The 7,620-nt window shown below is 38.3% G+C and overlaps 1 long non-coding RNA gene and 4 other non-coding genes across 6 annotated transcripts; all 5 read left to right on the top strand.

The window, feature by feature from the left end:
• Window positions 1–1,549: 1,549 nt before the first annotated feature.
• Window positions 1,550–5,116, top strand: LOC128615812 (uncharacterized). Of its 2 annotated transcripts, none has more exons than XR_008387295.1 (7): window positions 1,550–1,615; window positions 3,426–3,486; window positions 3,665–3,719; window positions 4,094–4,154; window positions 4,343–4,385; window positions 4,593–4,639; window positions 4,825–5,116. It is a non-coding gene; the product is annotated as an uncharacterized LOC128615812 (long non-coding RNA). The 2 variants fall into 2 exon arrangements; XR_008387296.1 differs by having other exon boundaries at window positions 4,828–5,116.
• On the top strand, window positions 2,943–3,080 carry LOC128616384 (small nucleolar RNA SNORA16B/SNORA16A family). The gene has a single exon (XR_008387434.1). It is a non-coding gene; the product is annotated as a small nucleolar RNA SNORA16B/SNORA16A family (small nucleolar RNA).
• On the top strand, window positions 3,763–3,900 carry LOC128616383 (small nucleolar RNA SNORA16B/SNORA16A family). Its single transcript, XR_008387433.1, has one exon. It is a non-coding gene; the product is annotated as a small nucleolar RNA SNORA16B/SNORA16A family (small nucleolar RNA).
• LOC128616382 (small nucleolar RNA SNORD103/SNORD85) lies at window positions 4,195–4,275 on the top strand. The gene has a single exon (XR_008387432.1). It is a non-coding gene; the product is annotated as a small nucleolar RNA SNORD103/SNORD85 (small nucleolar RNA).
• LOC128616392 (small nucleolar RNA SNORD99) lies at window positions 4,684–4,756 on the top strand. The gene has a single exon (XR_008387441.1). It is a non-coding gene; the product is annotated as a small nucleolar RNA SNORD99 (small nucleolar RNA).
• Window positions 5,117–7,620: the final 2,504 nt, after the last annotated feature.

The following is a 7,620-nucleotide window of genomic DNA, read 5'->3' on the forward strand; positions in this document are numbered from 1 at the left end:
GACTGGAATGCGTATACCTCTGTTATCCACTTGCAACAAAAATGATATGCTGTGAGTTTCGCAAACCTGCAGGGCTGCAATTCAGAAACCCGTTGTATCAAAAAAAACAGTGTTTAAAGTCACTTGGTGTAAAGAGCACAAAACCTGGACCCCTGAGTATCTGGAAAAAGTCTGATGGTCTGATGAGGCAAATTTGTTTTTAGAGAAAGCCAAAGCATGCCTTCCCCCAATGTCTGCAGTCAGTTGTAAAGTATGAGCAGTGATCTCTTTAAAATGCATTAGGTCCAGTGAATGCTTTGTATCTTTGTATAATGTCCAACAAGTATGAGGCGATTGGAGAGGACCAGCTGTACCTCATGGTGCATATTATTATTATTATTATTATTATTATTATTATTATTATTATTATTATTGTAGTCTTAGCATGTTTGCCTTGCACCTCCACGGTTGGGGATTTGATTCCCGCCTCCACCTTGTGTATGTAGAGTTGCATACTCTCCCTGTGCTTTGGGGGTTTCCTCTGGGTACTCCAGTCCAATCCACTCAGCATTGTAGGCTGATTGCCATCTCTAAATTGTCCGTAGTGTGTGAATGTGTGTGCGATTGTGCCCTGTGATGGGTTGGAAATCCGTCCAGGGTGTCCCCTGCCTTGTGCCCCGAGTTCCCTGGGATAGGCTCCAGGCTCCCTACAACCCTGTGTAGGATAAGTCTTGCAGAAAATGGATGGATGAATGGATTATTATTATATGTGGGATGAGTACCCTGTAGTTTGGATTTCTGGATAGCCTCAGTCTGTAGATTATGAATAAAGGCTTGTAAAAAAAAAAAACCCAGACATTTTAAAATCTATCTATCTATCCATCTATCTATCTATCCATCTATCCATATATCTATCTGCCTATCTATCTATTTATATATTTATTTTAAAATATCAAGTCTCATAAAGCAGCACTGCAATTCTACAAGAAGCCAAATTGCGATAACAGTAATTCAAACCAATGTATGCAGTTAATGTTTTTGTTCTTCACAGTAATTTTATTATGTTTACTCTGCTGTGTTACTGACTGTTAAAATAAGCAAACTGGTTTAAGTATATAAGCCTATTTAAGCATTAAATAATCATATATTATCATTAATATTACCTCTACCTTCCTTAGTTTTGTGTGTTCACTGAATAAAGGTAAAATTACAGTTCAAAAATTTTTTTGTAGATTTTTTTGTACCATGGCTCTAATAGGTCCCATGATACACATCGAGAATTTATTGTTTTATATATATATATATATATATATATATATATATATATATATATATATATATATATATATATATATAATATATTATATGTATATATATATACACACATTTAGATCTTATTTTATTTGTCAAATAATGTTGCATAACTGGTGCAGTAATAGTATTTGGTTGCAATGATTAGTATTTGTATTTTGTTTTACTTCATTTCACAAATGGAAGATGAAGGTCTGACACTACATTTCCCACAATGCTGTGTGCTTTAGCGCAATCACTCAGCCAATCAGCGTGTCGAAGCTGCACACATAAGAGGAAACGCCGCCCTTCTTCGTCCTCTTACTTTTGTGCTGGAGCTGTAATGGTGAGTAATCGCAATCCTAAAGCATCGGAAAGTTTTAAATGTCATCATTGTAGTTTGGGTTTATATTCGGGTACGCTGAATACTTGGCAGTGAGATATTTTGGCAATTTTCAGAGAGTTTACAGATTTCTTGGACATTTCTGCACTTTTCCACGTGTGTGCTTCATGGCTGTGCTTTGTTCTTTGATCAGAAGTCCTAGTTCTCAAGGGTGATTTAAATTTAGTATCATCAGTGCACTCAATTCAGTGTATAATCTAGTACCATGTAAGATCATGGATTATATCCGTGCTAGAGAAGAACAACGTGCGTAATCTTTATCTAGTTATATGGGACAGCGGCAGGCTTTCTGGGGAATAGTGCCAAGGCCCTAGCCCCCCCCCCCCCCGGGCTTGTGACCTCTTGGCACGCTTGCATGAAAAGTAATAGCCAGTAACTCTATATTTGACAGACTATAACTACCTGAGTGTTTCAGCATATGTAGAAGCTCTTGCTGTGAAAATCTCAATGTTTCTACTTTTGTTATACATTGAGTAAGTGTATAGGAAATAATATGCATATGGGCAGTGTTTAGTGCACTGTCCAGGGTTTATAATCCAACCGATGAACTTGCTCAATGCTACAAAATGTCTCCACTCCCTATTGGAAGTAATTGATTATGCAGATCCCAAAAGTTGCTGGATTGGGGTATTGTTAAATGGTCGTGTTTTTCATGCAGGAGTTTGTGCTGATGTTTGTTCATCCTTGGGGAAATACTGTATCCTAGTCAGAATCACTGGGGCTTCATAATTTGTTTGTATTGGGAAATGGAATCAAATGAGATGTATTGTAAATGGAGAATGAGTTCAGATAAGGTCTATGAAGTAGTAAATCCCTCATAAACTAGCATCAACTTTTGGTGTCTTGACAAACTACTGCTGTGGGGGGAAATAGAAATGATCAGATTCTAATGGTTTCTGCTTCAAATACCACTGCACCAGCCTACAATTATTGGTCCTTAATGGTATCCACAAGATTAATCATGCCACCAATAGACGGCAACATCTTACCAGTAGAGACTTAAATGGTCTACAACAGCTTGCATCAAAACCAGAACAATTCCCATTATAACCATTACAAATTCCATTTGTTATGCAGTATGTGCATAAGCATGGGTGTGTAAGATTTAAAGCAATACATTGCTACACTATCTTTCCATGAACATTGGCTGAAGGAGTGTATAGACTTGCAGCAAATACCATGCTAGTTTATTCACAAGGTGGCTCAGGCAAAAACAGTAGAACTTGCTGATGACACTACAGATTATTTTAAATGGTAGGAAACTCCTCTACTTGGCCCTTATCGAAGGCGTTCCTGTTTCCCTGTAGCAGGCAGCGATCAGAAGGGAGCCTAAATAATCACTTTTACCGACGGTCGCTGTGTGGCTGTCCCCTTAGCCACTTCAGCAACATTAAGGGAAAGGACACCTTCATAACTTCTTTTAGGATACAGATGTGTTGTGATGTCACATGTCTTGGTCCAAATCTGGAAGAAAATTTTAAAAAATTGCAAGCTTCTCTGAATATTGCAAAGCTTGATTGTGTTAATTTGATCATGAAATCCTGGAGGGACTGATGCATGTCTTGTGCTGTATTAAATCACTTGTGTTTTTTTTTTTTTTTTTTTTTTTTTTTTTTTTAGTCATTAACAAATCTTGGTAAGCAGAGAACTTGGCAATATTGGTATTTCAGGATTCTCATCCTTGGACTGCATGTAAACTTTTGCTTATGTTAAATTGTGTACGAGTAACACTCCTGACATTTTCATGTTACAGGTCAGTTGGTATGTTCAGAGTGTTTGACTCCACCCAAAAGAAGAAAATGACCTACTTGCTGGTAATTTGCATTCTGATGCTCCTTTAATGTTGTAGTTTTGGCTGTGATTACTTACTTGCCCTATCTGAGAGTAAAACTACTGTTATGAGAATTTCTTTACCTCAACACTGAGCCACAAAAGGCCTTTGCTCCATGCTTTGTTTATTACTGAAGTATTTATCCTAAGTTTTCTTTACAGATGGGTGCAATTGGCTGAGAGGCAGACATGGACCTTAAGTGATTCTTAAAGAAAGGTAAATGATCACTTTTGTGTCATGTACAACTTCGCTGAAAACTCCTGGCCCTTATCGAAGGCGTTCCTGTTTCCCTGTAGCAGGTGACGATCAAAAGGGAGCCTAAATAATCACTTTTACCGACGGTCGCTGTGCGGCTGTCCCCTTAGCCACTTCAGCAACATTAAGGGAAAGGACACTTCACAATGACCATTTACATTGCTGAGGTTTAATCCAGATTATTTGATGTCTGTATCCTAAACATGGTAGCCTGTTAAGTCTGTTTACTTGTGTGGTATAATGTACATGTAGTGTAAATTGGTAATTAGTAGCATAAAGCATAATTTAAATTTTTGTAATAAATATTTGATATTTACCAAGAGTTTTCTTTGTAGATGGTAGCAAGTTAATCTTGCTGACAGGCAGACAAGATGATCCTGAAGTCAAACTGAAAAGGTAACTTGGAAATTTATTTTGGGGGTTGTAAAAACTTTGACCTGACTATGATGACCCACTTGCCCTATCTGAGAAAAGCTCTATTATGAAACAATCAAAATCCTCATTTCCCTGAGTCAGTGTCTGGACCAGTTTTAAATTCATGATGATTCAAGCTTCATAGTAACTTATTTCGTCTCTCTTGTTAGGCTGTGAATGAACCGGCTGTGATGGGTGCTCGCCTTGACACAGGTAAGTTGCGTAAATGTTTTGTTGCGGCATGTTGCAATGCACGGTTTCTGAGGATCTTTGCTCTTTACCGTGGGACAGGTTCTCCAACTACGTGCTAGAGTAATGGGTGGAATTTAGGCTGCTCGGGCTGTCTGGTGCCTGGTGCAGCTACGCTACTCCCATACATCAGTCTAACTACATTGACTTATTTTTGTTTTTCTTGTCTAGGATGGTGTCCTACTTGGTGCAGGACCATGTTGTACTCATTACCACAGGTATGTCAGTACTGTATAGAACAAACTTTTAAACATTTTTCAAAGCTGATCAAGGATGACACCATCTTAATTTGTGACTGCTGGATGAAGCTTGCGGATATGGGACTGAGATCAGCTAATCTTGTTACTTCTATGAACTGTTATGCAGTGTCTTTGTTGCACTGATTGAACATTGTGTGTTGCAGCAGACCTGAGTTGGGTATTGACACTTGCACAGGAGTGACTGGATGAAATGCTGCCAGATGCAGAATTGAGGAACTGTGTACCACAGTGGCTTGAGTGCAAGTGCGTGGCACAAGACCAGTGAAACCTGACTTGCCTTACTGGTTAAATAGATTTACACTTGTTTTTTTAGCAATGCAAGGTTCATGGAAAGCCTGTGAGCTATAATCAGGGGAAAGTGAGCCTGTAGTATGTGATGTGCTTTGAAACCTGTTTTAACCAATAAAACACATGAACAACTGGTCTGTTAATGAACCTGAAGAGTGTGTGGTGATTGATTGGTAAATGAGACCTTTTTAGCTGTACACATGTTCAAATCAAAGGGGGGTTTGGTCTGTGTTTGTCACATGATGCATCTTGGTCTAAATCTACAGTAATCTTGAAATTAACTGCTTACAAATATTAAGGAGTTTAATTGGTTTTTGCCTTTTTCTAGCAAAATCCTTGAACGATTAGTTTTAAATGGTGCGACTAACAGCAGTGGCCCTTCCATTTCAGGGCAATGAGCTCTGCACAAAACCTTATACTTTACTACTGCTTGAACTGAAGGTGAATGATGGAATTTGTTAGGTAAGAATATTTACAACACTTTCTAGGGAACTGTCTGCTTAAGCATACCTAATATGAAAGTAGGAAAATAGTCCAAGTTACTCATTGTACTGGGCATGTACTTCAAAATGGAACTGCATAACACAAAGTAAGGACTCTGGGGGGGGGGGAATTCCTTTACATTGAAATATACAGTTGTTGGTTAATAAATGTAAAACTACAACAAACTAGAGTGCATTTGTCACTGGAGAAATCATTTACAGTGCTGGAGCAAATACTTTTCACATCCTGGTTTCTTCTGTTTTTGTCTTGTACTAAATAGTCTTAAATCTTCAAACAAAATTAAACCCTACAAAGTCAACCTGAATAAACAATATTTTTGTTGATTTAAAGCTAAGGTAGTCATTCAGAGGTAGACTTACTCCTATGCTTTGGTTCAATGTCTTGCTGCATAATCCAGTTGTGCTTGAGTTTCAATTGACAGACTGAAGACTGGACAGTCTCCTTTAGGATTTTCTAATGGAGAGCAGAATTCATGTTTGTCAGTTATTGCAAGTTGCCCAGGCCTTGTAGCAGTAAAGCATCCTCACACCATCACACTGCCATCAGCATGCTTGACCATAGGTATGATGTTCTTTTTGTGGAATTGGGTGTCTTGGTTTACACCAGATGTAAAGGGACCCCTGTCTTCCCAACAGTTCCACTTTGGACTCTTCAATCCACAGAACCTTCTCCCAAAAGGTTTGATGATCAAGGTGTGTTTTGGAAAAATTCAGATGAGCCTTAATGTCCTGGGTTAGCAGTGGTCTTCACCTCACCACTCTTCCATAGAGGCCATTTTTGCCCAGTGTCTTCCTGATAGTTGAGTCATGAACAGTGACCTTTATTGATGCAAGAGAGCTCTGCAGATTCTTTGATTTTGTCCTTGGCTGTTTTGTGGCTTCCTGGATGAGTCGTTGCTATGCTCTCCCTCTTCTGGGAAGGTTCACTACTGTGCCGAGATTTTCCATTTGGAGATAACGGCTCTCAATGTGGTCCTTTGGATTTTCAGAGCATTTGAAATAGCTTTGTAACCCTTCCCAGACTGATGTATTTCAATCACCACCGTCATCATTTCTGGAATTTCTTTTAACTTTGGCAGTGTGTGTTACTGGGTAAGACCTTTTAACCAACTTCATGCTGTTGAAAAAGTTCTATTCAAGTGTAGATTTGATTGAACAGGGTTTGCAGTAATCGGCCTGGTTACATCTAATCCAGTTGAACCCCATTATGATTAAGTTTCATAGATTTGGGGGATTAGTAACTATGGGGGTAAATACATTTTCATTTACCTCTCTTAACAAGGTGTTTCCACCCCCAGAACTGTCACTCGCTTAATGATTTTTGGTTTTGCACTATACTGTGTAAACTTGAGAATATCGTTTGTTGAAATACTCAAACCAGACCTTCGGGTGCCAACCTCCATGCCACAGTTAAAGTCACAGATCACAATTTTTCTTCATTCTGATGATTGATGTGAACATTAACTGAAGCTATTGACCTGTTATCTGCATGATTTCTTGCAGTGTGCAGCTGCCACATGATTGGCTGATTAGGTAACTGCATGAATGTGCAGATGTTCCTAATAAATTGAATGGTTTATAAAAATACACACACACACACACACACACACACACACTTACACTTTTGTTCATTATAGAATAAATGTTAATTAAAAAAATTCAAGCATACATTTTGTTCACACATACCCAGTCCCACCGTATGTATTTGTTAATTTTACATTTTTTAAGGATCATTTTTACAGTCAATGCTGATTGGCATAAGTAAAACTGACACTCCTCTAATATCCATGCTCATATCCACTTTGCATAGCAAGCAATAACAGTTAAGAATATTATAATATTGTGTATAATAACCTGCATCCAAACTGGCAAGCACCTGTTGACCTTTGCCTAGCATGTTTGAGACTGCATTAATGCCAAGTGACATCTGAATTTGAATGTTTAATTGTACATGGATTAGTGAGAACATGTTAGTGGGCAAAAGCAAACGATGGACTAGAGTAAATGCTTGTTTGCCTGCAGAGATTTTCACCAATCCAAATAAATTAATTCTAATTTATTCCTATCTTTAAGTGGACACTGTAAACAGTCTTCATTTAATTCAACGTCAAAGTTATATGTGGTTCTCCAACTTCACCCTCAGATCTC

This window comes from Ictalurus furcatus, chromosome 12, assembly GCF_023375685.1.
Source record: "Ictalurus furcatus strain D&B chromosome 12, Billie_1.0, whole genome shotgun sequence".
NCBI classification, from domain to species: domain Eukaryota; kingdom Metazoa; phylum Chordata; class Actinopteri; order Siluriformes; family Ictaluridae; genus Ictalurus; species Ictalurus furcatus.